This window comes from Wyeomyia smithii, chromosome 1, assembly GCF_029784165.1.
Source record: "Wyeomyia smithii strain HCP4-BCI-WySm-NY-G18 chromosome 1, ASM2978416v1, whole genome shotgun sequence".
Lineage (NCBI taxonomy): Eukaryota > Metazoa > Arthropoda > Insecta > Diptera > Culicidae > Wyeomyia > Wyeomyia smithii.
Window position 1 is genome coordinate 133,785,752 of NC_073694.1, and position 17,151 is coordinate 133,802,902.

Genomic DNA, 17,151 nt, shown 5'->3' on the forward strand with positions numbered 1-17,151 from the left:
TTCGACAGTTGTTTCATTTACTTAGCCCATATTATTTTGAATTTCCGATACAATTTAAAAAAAAGAAATATAAAAAATAAATTATTGGCGGTCTTTTTTTGGAAAGGCTGGCAGTAATTACGATGGTTAACTGAAAGCATAAAACCCAAAACATTCTATGTCCGTGAACAAACATTTTTATAAATATTTTGTTTTTTTTTCTGCGAAGAATGGTTTTCACTATAACTCAGTTTTTTTACTGTTAAAAATTGAGTTATTTTTTGTGAAATGAAAATTTACCCTTAAAAAAAGTTATTGTTCAAGCACTTACAACGGTAATAGTCAACATTTTGAAAACAGAAAAAAAAAAATTGTTGTTTTTCGGCAATCGTTATCGTGACAAAGTCATTTATTGAAAAAACGATTTTGAGATTGGGCGTAGTACACAAAGTATGTGACCCTCAAAATCTAGGATTCAGAACCAACCCCCCCCCTCCCCTTTATAACAATAACAATTCGATACGACTCTCCTCTCCCCTGAAATTATGTAACGCTGAACAATTCGAGCATCCTCCCGATTTTCAAGAGATGTCCCCAGAGCAAACATCACATTTCGTCACTGTTTTATATACGTGCTTGTGTGTGTGAGATTTTACCCTTCCGTTTCAAACTTACTGCTCTACTATACCGAGCCTCTTTCTATCGCACCAATATCGCCAAATTACAATTCCCTGGAGTGAGACTACAACTAACGTTCCCTTCTGGCAAGGTTATTTCTAAGAGGTTCTATCATGTCAAGAGGAAGCAGTCTTATCGAAACCTCGTTTCTCGTGCCAGTATCGCCCATAACAATTCCCTGGAGAGGATAAATATTCCTGAGATCAGTTTTATTATAGGAAGGACTTATTTTGTCAAAAAGAAGGAGTCTTATCGAAACCTCGTTCTTCCTACCAACACCGCGTCACAATCACAGTTCCCTGAAGGGGCACTTAATGCTTTATCTCTGGTCTGTTTTATTGAAAGTAGGACTTATATTTTGTCAAGAGGAAGGAATCTTGTCGAAACCTCGTTCCTCCAGCCAAGACCGCGCCATAATTACAATTCCCCGAAGAGAACAATTTTGCGTTACTGAGACCAGTTTTATCATAAGAGGGACTTATTTTTGTTAGGATGAAAGTCAGCAGGAGTACTACAAAATTTAGCTTGAAGGAGGGGTATGTAGAGGAGAGCCTGAGAATAAACCCATGTTAGAGTCCCTTGACTACCAAATGGCCTAATTCAACTGACATTCGAACCCACGACCACCCGCTTATCTAAGCGGGTTTTGTAACCTTACAGATTCATACATACAAGTTTTTATTGAGGTAGAACAAATTAGAGAACACTGTATATAAGATAACAAGACGCTCAGCGTTATGGAAACCATCACACCAAAACGAATAACGGCCATACAAAATCATACAGCGCACCTATTCAGCCTATATACCAAAGAGACGCCGAGACACTTACCGTTAAGGCAACTGTCAACATCAAAACGGGCGAGCTGCATAATTTTGCATTGCCGTTATCTGTTTTGATGTTGACAGTTGCCTTAACGGTGAGTGTCTTGTCATTTCTCTAACATACAGGTTCCCTAAGCGCACCCATTCTGATGTGACATTCACTGTAACGGTTAGCGCCTTCTCATTTCTCTTATATACAGTGTTATCTAGGACAAATGCACGAATTTTCGTCAACAGGCTCACAACCTTCAACATGTTTCTTGAAAAATATATTCAACAAGTTTGAATTCGGCTTAAGCTTTCTGGTTACTCGCTTTTCCCTTGCTTCATCTACATCCCACCTGACAGGACACGTGACTAGTTCTTCCTAATGTTAGTTGGTAATGGTAGTTTTGTTGGATGCTTTTTTTCCAGTGTGAAGTGGCGCTCTAATTCAGATGGTTTCTCATTTGCTGATCCTAGGTGTCGTCCTTTCACGACGGGATAAATAACTTGCTTGACTGCCCGGAAATTAATATCGATGAATCGCCCCCGTGGTTCTGTGATTAGCGATGTCGGTCGGCTAGCTCTCCCACACGGTTGCGATATCGGGTTCGATTCCCGATCGAGTCGAGGATCTTTTCGAGCTGGAAATTTTCTCGATTCAGCACTGGGACACGGTGTATCGTTGTACTTATCCTACACATGCAAAATGTGCCAAAAGCAATATCGATAACGAATTCTCTCAACTAATCTAGTTGATCGAGACCGCTATTAGCCCCAAGGCTAAGCGTGCGATATTGTTGTTTGAATCGCCCTAAGTTCGCGCACGATGCATCCTCCGTATTGCATGAAGGCATGCACTGCGGAGGTCCGCTATCGCGTCAGTCCACCAGTAAACAGGTGACTTCCCATTCCTAGGTTGGCGAGTGCCAGGCATGGTGGTGTCGCACGTCCGCGATAGTGTGGCAACTAGTAGGTCAGCAATCGGGCGGAGCCAACTGCCTCCATCGCGCTCTCTTCTCGTCGCCTCTTCGAATACCTTAACATCCAAATACGATGTCTTCCAGCCACGGACGGTCTGAGTGTTGGCTCTACCCGTCACTTGCCGCCTCGCGTTGTTGTCTCCACTATAGCAGACCGACTGGTGGTCGCTATTGGTGTATCCATCGTCTACCCTCAAGATCGTGATCAGTCCTGGGCTGGAGAACGTCACATTGATGATCGACTTCGCACCATTTCTGCTGTATGTACATTTGGTCACAACGTTTGCCAGATCTAAGCCGAGCTTTGCCAAAGCCTCCAACAGGACCTGATCCCTCTGGCTCGGAGAGCGCTTTCCCCACTCAACAGCCCAAGAGTTGAAGTCACTTGCCACCACCAACAGCGTTAAGCTGCGCCGCGTAGCAGTGGTTTAGGTTCAGTTGCGTTACCCTTATGCCCGTAATTTTGCAGCCGGTACCTGGGGCCTTCCTTAGAATTCCAACCATCTACGCAGCGTACAGAGTAAGTTAAAATCGGATCCAAAAGGGTTTTGGAGTCGAGCAGCGTAAACACGGAGTCGGACTTGCACAACATATGTGACGCAACATATGTGTGTGTTTTCCAGTATTTTCTGCAATGAATCACTGTCGCTTAGTTCAATATTTTCTGCCGCAAGCCACATATCGCTGTATGGACAATCTTTGAGTGATTTCGACATCAACGTTTCGATGATCCAGTCGGCACTATCCAAACTGAAGCCTTCTTTCTCGGCCGGCCCTGAAGGTATACCAGCCATTCTGCTAAAGCGAAGTGCTACTACCGTATGAACTCCGCTTCATCATTTATTCCGCCTTTCACTCTGACTGCTAACTTTCCATCTTTATGGAAGTTCGCGTTCGTGTTTCCGGTTCACAAGAAAGGGGACAAGAGGAAAATCGAAAATTACCGGGAAATCTCCGCTCTGGGGGCAGCCTCGGAACTATCCGAGTTAGTCGTGATGAAACCGAGCTACTGTAAGCCTCTCATCTATAACACGCAACATAGATTTATGCCGAAGCGCTCAACGACAACAAATCTTTAAACGTTCATCTTATATGCAATGGATGTTATGTCCAAAGAGTTCCAAAGACGCTATATACAATGTTTTGTCAGCAGCCTCAGAAAAAATCAACCACGACATCGCTATTGAGCAAAATCATTTCAAATCGCCTGGAAATACGCGAAAATTTAATCGACCATTTTTGATTTGAATGAAACTTTGCACACGTATTTGGCTTAGCAAACTGAGCATTTTTCACAGGTGAAGAGATTTTTTACACCCATGAGTTACATTCTAAAAGGGCGTATGCCTTTTGGCACAGGTTTTATTCGAAGCATTGTAGCCCAGAAACCGTTGGTTGTATAGAAAAACTGTCTGAGAATGAATTGTAGGGAATTAAAAATGCACCATAAAAAATATATAACTGTACGAAAAAAAAAATGTTTTTTTACCAAAAAATATCAAAAATAAACATTAAATTTCAATTTAACAAAAAAAAAATTGCATTTTTGTTTTATTTTTTTTTTAAAGAAACTTGACATTAATACGCAACTATTAAAACAAAAAGTCCAGGATGGAGAAATGAAAAATAATTTTTTTATGGTAGATAAATTTCTTTATGAAAATTCTAATTCAAACATTTTTCAAAATACACTAAGGTCGCTTTTTACGCGGTTTTTTTACGCGGCTTTTTTTACGCGGATTCCGGAATTTACGAGGTTTTTTTACGCGGATTCCGGAATTTACGCGGTTTTTTTTACGCGGATTCCGGAATTTACGCGGTATTTTTTTTTTTTGCCCGGATTTCGGTTCCCCTTCACTCGGAATGCAAAATTAACGATGGTTTTTTTTACGCGGATTCCGGAATTTACGCGTTTTTTTTTTTACGCGGATTCCGGAATTTACGCGGTTTTTTTACGCGGATTCCGGAATTTACGCGGTTTTTTTACGCGGTTTCTTTTTACGCGGCACGTATCCCCCGCGTAAAAAGCGACTTTAGTGTATTTCTTATCTGATGATTTCAAAAGATGCAGAAAGGTAGCAGGGTTGATATTTGTTGACACTCTTGAGTGAAAGTGAAAAAAAGCATCCATAAACGTTATTTTTTTACAATCCTTTCAGAGTTCTCCCTTCCCGCTTTTTGCATGGAAGTGAACTGTCAAAACACCTCATTATATTTCATGCGATGAAAGCAAGACAACAAAATCAGTTTATCAGTTAACAAAGATTGTCAAGGCATCGGTCAGTGCCAGTGAAAAAATGTTTCGGTGAGGTTCATTTTGGTTGAGTGGACTGTTTGTTTTTCTTTTTCGCTTTGAAGTGAAGATCATTTGGTTGGATTTGTCGTCAATTGTTATTCCGTAACCGTGAACGATGCGCGCGACCTATTTCATCTGAGTATAACAGCACGTTACTAGGACGAAAATCTAGTGTATCTGAAAGAGTGCTGCGATCATTGGAAGTGAAAATTGAAAATGGTTGACTATAATTTTCGAAGAATTTTGCTGGGGAAAATGACCATTATCAGCACTGCTTGGTAGTAAACATTCTAAAGGCATTGGTTTTCGAGTTATTTCTAATTTAAGCTCGAAAAATTATAATTATTTAGGAAAATACACGTTTTTCTTAATTTGTCCATGGTTCTCCAGCAAATGATTGTTGCAAATTCCAATGAACGTATGGTTTTTGCTGGAGAACCATGGACAAATTAAGAAAAACGTGTATTTTCCGAAATATTAATAATTTATTAAGCTTAAATTCAAAATAACTCGAAAACCGATGCCTTTAAAATGTTTACTACCAAGAGCTTTTTGATTCAAAATGACTTCCTGCATCTTTTAAAATCATCAGAATACAAATATTTTGAAAAATGTTTAAATTAGAATTTTTATAAAAAAATTAATCTACCATAAAAAAATATTTTTCATTTCTCCATCCTGGACCTTTTTTTAAAGTTGCGTATTAACGTCAAGTTTCTTTAAAAAAAAAAAAAATTCAACCCTTTTTTTTTTAATTGAAATTTAATGTTTATTTTTAATTTTTTTTGGTCAAAAAAAATTTTTTTTTGTACAGTGTATATTTTTTTTATGGTACATTTTTAATTCCCTACAACTCATTCTCAGACAGTTTTTCTATACAACCAACGGTTTCTGGGCTACAATGCTTCGAATAAAACCTGGGCCAAAAGGCATATGCCCTTTTAGAATGTAACTCATGGGTGTAAAAAATCTCTCCACCTGTGAAAAATACTCAGTTTGCTAAGCCAAATACGTGTGCAAAGTTTCATTCAAATCAAAAATGGTCGATATTCGACCATCGGTCATTTCGCGCGATTTGTCTCTATTGCAAAACTTGACCGAACTGGTTTGGAGGCAATATTTTACGTTGGCTTCAGTCATATCTAGAACAAGATACCTGACTTCCAGTTTTTCCATACATTTTGCCCACGACATCTTTACAATGGTTAGAGCTGCCATCTGATGACTTAAAACTCGTTAAAAGTAAAATCGATTTATCGTGTATAATCGTGCCAAATGAAAATCGTGTGTTATCGTGCCAAATGAAAATAAAAAAAATGGCAGCACCATATAAGAATATCGAAAATTAGATGACTGCACCGTGCAAGGATGTTAAAAATCAGATGGTAGAACTATACAAGGATATTGATAAAATTGCTTGACTTTTCGCCACCTTGCCGTCATCATCAAATTACAATCGTGTCCGCTGGATACTGCAAGAGTCAGAAATCTTGTTCTAGTCATCTTTGTCATTAGTCTGTTCGACGTTAAAACACTGTTCGGCAGTGTGGAACGCTCATTACCTAAATGGTGTAAAAAGATTCGAGGCAATTCATGTTTGATTTGCTCTTCGTCATCCAGCTGCCCAGTTACGAAAATTGCGCCCAGCTTATCGGCCTGGACTCTTTGCAAGTAAGACTATTCGCTTTTCGCATTGACAGTGTTGCTGATTTTTTTTATTTAGCATGTGAAAAGAAGGAAGGAAATATTTTTTACTTATGTCATCACGCACATTTTGACAATTACATATGAGAGTTCGCGTATGCGCGAGCAGCCTTCAAAATCTCTTTTAACACCATCAACGCGAATAGAGTTTCAAAGAGTTGGTTCGTTCTCTACGTTGCATACATTGACATTGTTGAAGGTATGATACTGATCGGTACTCACATCTGTTTATATCCGTACTGTCCTATGTCGTGTAACGGCTCTGCTGTAACTCATGGGCGCGTAAAGTCAGAGGGTGCAGTTCCATCATGATCAGCTAAAAAGGAGAGTTCCGCATGAGTCTCAGCTAGCTCCCACTTGACTCTAACCAACGAAACTTTCACTGCGACGAAAAATCTGCAAAGGGAGAGTATTAAAATTTCTTACTGAACAGAATAACAGAAGCTTAAAGCGCAGTGGAAACCGCATGTGTTCACAGTCAAACAAAAACAACGAACGTGTTGATAAATTAATACTCCATCATTGCACTTTATAGTTTAGCCTTACTCTTGGAACTAGCTATTGGTTACCACTACAGTCATTATGTGACTGTGGAAAACGAAAATTTGCTTCTCATTAGATTACCTGACTGTAGGAATGGGGCCCCCGAAAAAGCGTAGCGTAAGCAGGGTATATTTCGTAGACCGACGGATGACTATAGCTTCCACTCAGATTGTAGGAGGAACAATGTTTCTGCGTAACTTAGAAGAACTTAGAAGTAGGCCCAGAAGTCATCATTGCTGGAAAAGCCCATTTTTACCGCAGCTTGGGGATATGAGTAAAGATGATGTGATATTTACATCGAAAACCACCGGCTCAGTTGCACCCGTTGCATTACGTGAAATTTCGGGTTTCGAAATTTTTTTTTTTTGATGCCAAATGACTTAAAAACGCATGAAACGTCGAGAATTGGTGTCATCTGTAAAATTTTTTTTTGCAAAAATTTACTCTCTGGGACTTAGTCGTTATTCTAATTGTGTAAGGCGGAGTTCAAAATGTTTAGAATTTATCTTTTGAAATTGATCACTAGTCTCTCGAAATAGTTTGTATAATGATATACACTATAACTAGCATCGAATACATTATGTTTCATTAGGGTGGTTCATTTATTCGGCATAGGGTGGTTCATAATATTGTGAAAAATGAGCATAAAATAAAAAAAGCACTTCGGTTCGTTTGATTGGTGTGACGTCTTCGACAAAGTTGTAGATAATAATTCTGTCTTTCCAAAAAATACACTCTAAAAATTGTTCACTCAAAAGTTAGAAGAAAGATTAAAAATTAACTATTCAAAGGGGGTCATTTTTTAAAAACTTGATTTTTTTAATAAAACCTACGAAATATTACCAAAACAATGAATCCAGTCCGTTCATATAGAAATCAAGAAAAATAAGTTATCATTTAAAAAAAAATTTTTTTTGAAAAAAAAAATTTATTTTCGATTATTTTTTTAGAGGGAATATTTTTTTTGGAAGGACAAAATATTATCTACAACTTTGCCGAAGACACTATGCCGTTTCGACTGTAGACATATTTTTAATTTCCAATAAAGCACTCTGAGGATCAAGAATATTTCTACAATCAAAACGATTTATTTGATTGGCATAGTGTATCTGGCAGAGTTGTAAATAATAACTTCGTTCCTCCAAAAAAATGTACCCTGTGAAAAAAAAAAAAATTAATTTAAAAAATATAACTTTTTTCTGATTTCTCCATGGCCGGTTTCGTTGTTCAGGAAAACTTTCGTAGTTTTTATAAAAAAAATCAGTTTTTTTAAATGGGCTGTTTTCGATAATTATTAATTTATAACTTTCTTTTATTTTTTTTTAAATTAGTAATTTGTTTTTAGAGTGTATATTTAAAAAAAATACAAAACTATTATCTACAACTTTTCCGAAGATGTCACACCGCTCGAACGAACCGTGTTGGCTCTAAATATTTTTGTAATGATCCAAAAACCAATAGCACAAAATGGCATCTTTTGCCTATAAAAACGTCTATGCAAAGTTTCAGCCAATGGGCACGTTCACGTTCTGATGATGTAAACTTGACAGAAAATGTATGGTCGAACTGTCAAAACGACGCAAACCCAGAAACAACGAGTCAATTTTGTTGCGTGTCTGATTGAGATCCCTATACTCTCATTATCACTGAATAACATCGATACAGTCTTTTGTCCGAATATATAAGCCAGAGAACTGTGTGTTCAATCAGGTGTTGGCAAAGGACATTATTGTGGTAAATAAAACGAATAAATTGTCTGGTACAACATTCGAAAGACGAGTGCAAGTGCCTTAGAGAGTAGATTTTTCAAACAAAGTAATATAACATATTCCATCAGTTTCCACCGTTTCATTTAAAAGTTTAAGACACTTGGAATCGAAAACGTCCCGTGTGTGATTTTGCAAATGACATGAAAGCATTCAACATTTTCCACGAGACACAATCCTTATTTTGGTTGCGATAATTTTTTTTTTTTGCACAGAGTAGTTTGATACATTTTGTAAATTTGTTTTGTAATATTTTGCCATTTTACTTAAAATTTTTCCAATTCAACATTGCCACCCTAACGACAATGATATAAAAAATATTATATTTTTAGGAATTTTTCTACTGGTATTCAGTGAAAAGTGATTTTTTTCATTTTATACTCATTTTTACACAATATTATGAACCACCCTGTGTCGAATAAATGAACCACCCTAATGAAACATAATGTATTCGATGCTAGTTATAGTGTATATCATTATACAAGCTATTTCGAGAGACTAGTGATCAATTTCAAAGATAAATTCTAAACATTTTGAACTCCGCCTTACACAATTAGAAAAACGGCTAAGTCCCAGAGAGTAAATTTTTGCAAAAAAAAAATTAAAGATGACACCAATTCTCAACGTTTCATGCGTTTTTAAGTCATTTGGCATCAAAAAAAAAAAATTCGAAAACCGAAATTTCACGTACGTGGGTGATTTTTCGGTTTTCAAAAAAGCCAAACTTCAATCGCTTTGCGCCACCCCATATTAAGTCCGATTGAGCTGAAATTTTGCACAGAGTGTTTTTTCGAGCAGGTGAACATTTTGTATAGGGTTTTTTTTTTAAATTTTCTGGTCACTTTTTCCATACGATGATTGGCGCCCTAGCATGCAACCAAAGATGACTAGAACAAGATACCTGACTCTTGCAGAATTCATCGGACATGATTGTCGCTGCGCGTGCGCAAAAGTCAAACTAATTTATACACTGTTAAAATGATGTATACTTAACGTCAAAATCAACTGACGACAAGGCCAAGACATGACTGCTGAAAGGTGAAAGAATTTTTTCAGTATCCATGTGGACAACTGTACGGTGCTGCCATCCGAAAAATGATAATAACGTGTACGAATGTTTAGTTCTCAAACATGAAACTGCCCGGAAGAATCAAGAATAATCGACGCATTATTCTAAATTTAGCGTACCTTTCGTACTTTGAAGTTCAAAAAATGTGGCAACAGCATTAAAATGACAATATCAATAATCTTCATGTTATCTTAACCCGTAAAGACCCGGGACGGAACTTGTTTTTTGAAAATGCTCGTTCTCAGCACTGGAACGGCCGATTTTGAAAAACTTGAACTTTTATTCAAGGGGAATAGTTGCTCTAAGTTTTGGTAAAGGTGCCACCCCTCTGGACCCCTCCCCGTTTTTGTGAGACGTAAATATGTCTGTGTTTTTTTTCTAATTTTTCAAACAGATTGAGCAAATACTGGGAATTTTCATACGTATCAATTGCTCCATGTATCAAATCATGTCAGGGGGATGAAATATGGTATGTAAGAGTGAATTTTGAAGTTTTTAAATTATTTCAGTACAAAATCACAAAACTACGTATTTTCATAAAAAATCAAATGAGCAAATCGTTCTTCAAATTTTAAGCTCTACATTTTTGAAGTAAGGTCTCCTGAATCAATACGCGATGAAGTCTTTATTTCAGCATGCAAATATTTTGAGCAAATCGAGTTTAAATTCACTAAAGTAGGTATTTTTATGGAAACCAGATTTTCTCAGTCTCCCACAGTTGGTTTCAACTTGGCTCTTCAATTTTCAAGCTCTATATTTGTAGAGTAACGTCTGCTGAATTCAAAGATGCTGAAAGATTTATTCTAGAATGCACAGATTTAGATAAAAACGAGTTTGAATTCACTAAAGTACGAGTTCTTATGAAAACTTGATTTTCTCTAAATCTGTGCATGCTAGAGCTTGAAAATTGAAGAGCTAAGTTGAAACCTACCGTGGGAGACTGAGAAAATTACGTTTCCATGAAAATACGTACTTTGGTGAATTTAAACTGGTTTTTCTCAAAATATTTGCATGCTAAAATAAATATTTCATCGCGTATGGATTCAGGAGACCTTACCGCAAAAATGTAGAGCTTAAAATTTGAAGAACGGTTTTGTTGTTTGAATTTTTATAAAAATACGTAGTTTTGTGATTTTGTACTGAAATAATTTGGAAACTCCAAAATTCACTCTTACATACCATATTTCATCCACCTGACATGATTTGATACTTGGAGCAATTGATACGTATGAAAATTCCCAGTGTTTGCTCAATCTGTTTGAAAATTAGAAAAAAAAAAACATATATATTATATATTTGCGTCTCACAAAAACGGGGAGGGGTCCAGAGGGGTGGCACCTTTACCAAAACTTAGAGCACCTATTCCCTTTGAATAAAAGTTCAAGTTTTCCCAAATCGGCCGTTCCAGTGCTGAGAACGAGCATTTTCAAAAAACAAGTTCCGTCCCGGGTCTTTACGGGTTAAGCGTCGAGCTGACCAAACTGCTACACATTTTTCATATACAATCTTGAGCAGCTCAACGATCGATGACGGACTATGCACGATAAATCGGTTTTGCTCATAGTGACAATTTTATGAGAATTTAAGTCATCAGATGGCAGCACTAACCGTCGAAAATCAGTCGTATTCAAAATGTATGAAAAATATGGAAGTTAGGTATCTTGTTCTAGTTATCTTTGATGCAACCTAAGGAATATGCAAACAACGATATTGCAATTATTCCAGCTTATTTAAATTTGTATTATGGATAGTGGAGCGAAAGCAAAACCGCCATGATCACAACTTAAATATAGAAATTTTTTCGAGGTTTTGTTACTCAACAACAGGTGAGAGAAATACGATGGAACAACAGACATGTATTTAGAAGACATTTTGGTAAATATTGTAATTTTGACTAGATCTGTAATGTAAAGTAACCAAGAAATGCAGAAATAAATACTATTCATGTTAAAAAAAAATCAGAAAGAAAAGAGAGTATGTATAAGTCTAACGGGAGACAACTGGGTATAGATTTGCATCCACTTTGGGAGCTGATTAAAATTGAAAACCTCGAGTGCGTTAAAATTCATCATCAGGTTTACTGGCAATGTTGCTGAACAACATGTTTGTTGTTATGATTTATGTTTTTTTTATGATTTTACCTATTATAATCTAAAATATTTTCAAGTGAACATTCGAAATGAAGTACTTACTTACTTTACTTTAATTTTTGGGCTAACGGACCGTTCATCGGTCTAGGGCCGAACGAATTAGAGATGTCCAGCTTTTTCTGTCTCCAGTCTCCTCGTACATCAGCAGATCGTGCATCTTCTTCCACCGCGTACATCCACCGCGTGCGAGGCCTGCCATGGAGTCGTCGGCCTCTTCCTGATGTTCTATTGAAGATAGTTTTTAGCCCCGCTGTATTACCTTCACTATATTAGCGTTTTTGTATACCTGGTATAACTCGTGATTCATGCGTCTGCACAACACTCCATCTTCCAATTTACCGCCAAGTATCGACCGCAAAATCTTACGCTCAAAAACTCCGAGCACTCGTCGATCAGCTTCCTTCAGCGTCCATGCTTCATGTCCGTAAAGGGCCACCGGGAGTATCAGCGTCCTATACAGCCCTAGTTTTGTGCGAGTTTGCAAACTACGGGACCTTAGCTGGTTACGTAGTCCGGAAAAAGCCCTGTTCGCAGTTGCAACTCGTCGTTTTACCTCACGGCTCATATCCAAGATAAACTAATTCGTCAACCACTTCAAATCGTTCCCCATCTATCTCCACCTCAGCACCAACATCACGGGAACTCCCACGCTCCCCGCCAGCTACCATGTACCTCGTTTTGACAAAGTTTATGACATGTCCCGATCTCGCTGCTTCCCTCTTAAAAGGTAGGAAGGTCTCCTCCACGGTCCTACGATCGATACCGATGCTATCGATGTCGTCCGCAAAATCAAGAAGCATGTGAGATTTCGTCATGATCGTTTCTTTACACGTTTGCTCTTCGTACTGCACCTTCAAGGGCGATGTTGAACAGTGGTGCTTATTACGGGAGTCACTTCACGGTGAAATCAGAGTGAAGTGAACAAAATCCTATTACGGGACTCACGTAAGTGAGAAAAACGTCGCAAAGTGACATCTGCCGCGGAATCGGGGTTATTATGAGTGTCATATCAGTGAAGTGAGAACGGAAAAAGCGACGTTTCGCGTGGAATTATTTCACGGCCATTTTTAACGGTGAAATGATTCCACGAAGATGCCATAAGTCTTAAAGTTGATTGATTTGTGACATAATGGTAAATATTGGATTTACGATGGTAACGAAACGAATCAGAATTCGGCCCGTGCCTTAAAGCGGTCAAATTTTCATTTTTTTGCAAATGCAAACTAGTTCGGGAAATTTTCGATTTTTGATGCCGAATGTCTTCGAAATGCAGAACACTTCAAGATCTGGTGTTATCTAAAAGAACGAAAAAAACGACTTTCTGGGACTTAGAGATTTTTGAGCTGGGAAACAATCTCATTTCACTTGTCGTATTCTCAATTTCACTTCACTGTCAATCTCACTCCACGCAGGTGATTTTTGTCACCTCACTTGAGGTGGAATCGGGAATAGGTCTAAAAAAGTGAAGTGAGCGTGAGAGTGAAATATATTTCACCGTGAAGTGACTCCCGTAATAAGCACCAGTAAGTTAGAGAGCGCATCCCCCTACTTCAGCCCAACCAACATTACGAACGCGGCTGATGTCTCGCTAGCTATCCGCACCAGAGTTGCCAAGGTTCCAGTTTAAACTGGATTCTTCCAGCTTTTTTTAAGTGATCCAGTCAAACAGCTTAATCCCAAAATCTTCCAGTTTTTTATATATTTGCCAGTTTCATCCAGATTTTTTATTCACTTAAACTCCAGTTGGTTTTAAAATTGTTGCAACAGCTCTTTTGTTAAAAGTGAAAGTAATTGAAAAAAGTTTTTTATTCTTTATTTTGAGATAGGGGAACTGCTCCATTATTCATCTCATTAAGCCGATATTCACGGAGAATGCACGGATTAAACACCAAATTTTCACGAAATCATTGAACAAATAAACTAAATATGCTTACGTGCTCTTAAGGAATCGTTCAGCATTCTGTATTTAGTAAAATTAGCTAGATTTATCCAGAATTTTGTAAAACAAACCATTTTTCACAACGCTTTCATATCCATCTTAAAACTTGAATCACTGCTCAATTATTCATCTCACGACGCCCCCATATTCATCACACTATTAATCATGAATGAATCACACTATCATGAATGAACGTAGCCGCAGCCCGTCGTAGTAGGTTGCCTAGATATCCGCTGTAGTTGTTTACGTGCAAAATTGGTAACTTATGTAACCACTACAGTGCTGTAGATTTAATTCAATTATGTTGAAATGATTCAACATTTTCAGTATGATTTTTTCGTATTAACAGAAACTGATTTAACAACTTTTGATTTTCTTCAACTCAGTGAAAACAGATGAAAATACATACAGTTGAAATTTAGGGATTGTCGAAATTCATCTCATATATTTCTGCTAAATCAGGCTTGTTTCAGGAAATTTGAGGTGAACATTTCAAAGATTAAAGTATTTTTAGTGTAGTGAGTGATTTTGAAAAAAACTTTGGTTGGCTGCTGAACGAGTCCTGTTGTAGCCGCATAGAACAATGCGCGGATTTTGTTTTCTGAGGTAGGTGATTGAATCAAATGAGTTTTCGAGTGCAGATGCCCGACTATAATATCAAATTTAGTGCTTTTGATTGAGTTTTTGAGGATTATACCTTATGAGGAATCTAAAGTGAACCAAGAAGAATCCATTCCATGGATTAGCAGATTGGTTTAAGAAGAAAACATGCGTTTTTTCCCGTTTGCGAGTTGTATGAGATGAATATATGGGCTAAAATGAATAATGGAGCAGTTCCCCTAGATTGATTGCGTAATTTTGAATTTTGCTGCTGTAATGAAAATTTTTCAGTTCATAATTTTTATAAAATGTATGCTCGAAACAAAACAAAACAGAATCTGGATTTAATCACAGAAATGCTCTTTCACAATTTAATTTTTGCTTTTTTTTTTCAATTTATTGAAATCCAGTTTTTTCTTCAGCATTCTTCCACTTCAATCAAAAATTGTATTGACAACTCTGATCCGCACGCATGATTTCGATCCCTCCAGCGTCATACGACTTAGGTTAATAAGTTTCGTCGGGAAACCATGTTCCAACATGATCTGCCACAGCTCGTTTCTTTTAACTGAGTCGTATGCCGCCTTGAAATCCACAAACAGATGGTGCGTCTGCAGGTTATACTCCCGGAACTTATCGAGGATCTGTCGCCGGGTGACGATTTGATCCGTCGTTGAACGTCTCTGTCGAAAACCAGCCTGGTATTCGCCAACAAAAGATTCCGTTAACGGTCTTAATCTGATGAACAGGATACGGGAGAGCACTTTATATGCGGAGTTGTGTAATGTAATGCCTCGATAGTTGCAACAATCCAATCGATGGCCCTTCTTATAGATAGGGCATATGACGCTTTCCAACCAGTCGTTCGACATTTGTTCATCCGCCTAGATCCTTAGTATTATCTGGTGGATCGCATAGTACAGCCGCTCGCTTCCCGCTTTTAAAAGGTCGGCCGGGATACCGTCCTTCCCAGCGGCCTTGCCGTTTCTTAGCTCACTAATCGCCTTTTTCACCTCCTCCTGTGTTGGTGGCTCCACAGTTTGTTCGTCACTCATAATCGTCATTCTGTTCCTGTTCTGCTCATTTGGCTCCTCACCGTTCAATAGCGCCTGAAAATGCTCCTTCCGCTTGGCTGTAACCGTCGGTTGATCAGTAAGCAGGTTGCCGTCCTTGTCATTTCACATGACCGGCACAGGGAAATTCCTGCTTCTGACTCTGTTGACGGTTCTATAAAAGCTCCGCACGTCGTTTTGGGTATAGCTGTCATCTGCGCTGGCGGGCACCTGCTCCTCGTACTCGCGCTTCTTCCGACGGTGGTTTATATTTTCGGCAGTTCTTGCCCCCCTTTACCTCTCCCTATTCTGACGTGCAGCCGCAGTGAGTATGCGGCTCTGGTACTCGGCATCAAACCAGCCGTTACGCGTCGTACCTACCACCTCTCTCGCAGTCGTTTCGATGGCACCGTGGATACTGTTCCACAGCCCATTTATGTCTTCCACTCCTTCCTTCTGCTGTTCTGCGATCCGCTGATCCTGCTCTCTGGCGTATTCTGCTGCCACGCCATCAGCATTCAATCGCTGAATGTTGAAACGTGTCGTCCTCTATGTGCGAGATTTCAACACGTTCGACAACCGTGCGCGGATCCTACAAAATCTTTAATTCTTCGAAATAAAACACAACCCAACAAACAATTTTGTTGTATAACCGCTTTTTAAGCTATAGTATAGTCAAAATCCACTGAATAATAGCTTAGTGAGCTGTAAATCAACAAAATTGTTTGTTGGGAAAGCATACAAATACAGGTGTAGTAAGAGATCCTATTTGGATAATCACTTTTATCAACTGCAAAAGGATCCAAAAATGCGCAAGGAGTGAATACGGTTTTGCGAGAAGCATAAGAACAACATACCGCTGCTCAATGTTGGAAGTAAATTGTGTAGTGTGAGCTTGTTTCCACTTTTGATCCCATTCTGGATTAAGATTGGAACATACCTGTTGAGACACATATGAAGGAAGAAGAAGATGAAAAAGAGTAAGAAGCCAGTTGTCGCCCCTGAAGTATAAGTAAGCTCTCTTTTCTCTTTGTCATTTTTTGTTGTTGGTATGTTTATACGGGCTCAGTACTGTTCAAAATGGCGTTGAAACAAGATGTATTGCGCAAGCGCAACTGAACTGCACAAAAATCTCGGTAAAAAGTTCATTTTTACCAGAAATACACCCTCCTCCCCCCTCAGTGTCCTCCAATCGAAAGTTTATTTCGGATTTTGAGTTCCTTGGTGTATGAAAGTAAATGGAGAGCTGATAAGAACAGATACTACACTTTGATCTTAGCCTTTAGGCCGAGAAGCAAAAATCTGAATGAGAAGACAAAAAGTACTATAACTTCCCTCCAGACTTAATAACCACTAATCTAAAGCTTCGATAGTATCATAGACTATAGCACGTTATATGCTTTTAGAGTGATAGCCTTCAGGAGGATATGATAAGGTCGATAAGGAAGGTAGTAGGTTACTAAGTCTGAAGGAGAAGACAAAAAGCACTATAACACGGAGCAGGTTACTTCTCAATAAGTAGCACTGCAAAATGGTGAAAAAAACAGAAATGTGCAAAAGCAAAAACCGTCCGGACAATGCCACAA

The 17,151-nt window shown here is 38.3% G+C and overlaps 1 pseudogene; it reads right to left on the bottom strand.

Annotated features, from left to right (window-relative positions):
• Positions 1 to 16,645: 16,645 nt before the first annotated feature.
• On the bottom strand, positions 16,646 to 16,864 carry LOC129719223 (U2 spliceosomal RNA; annotated as a pseudogene).
• Positions 16,865 to 17,151: the final 287 nt, after the last annotated feature.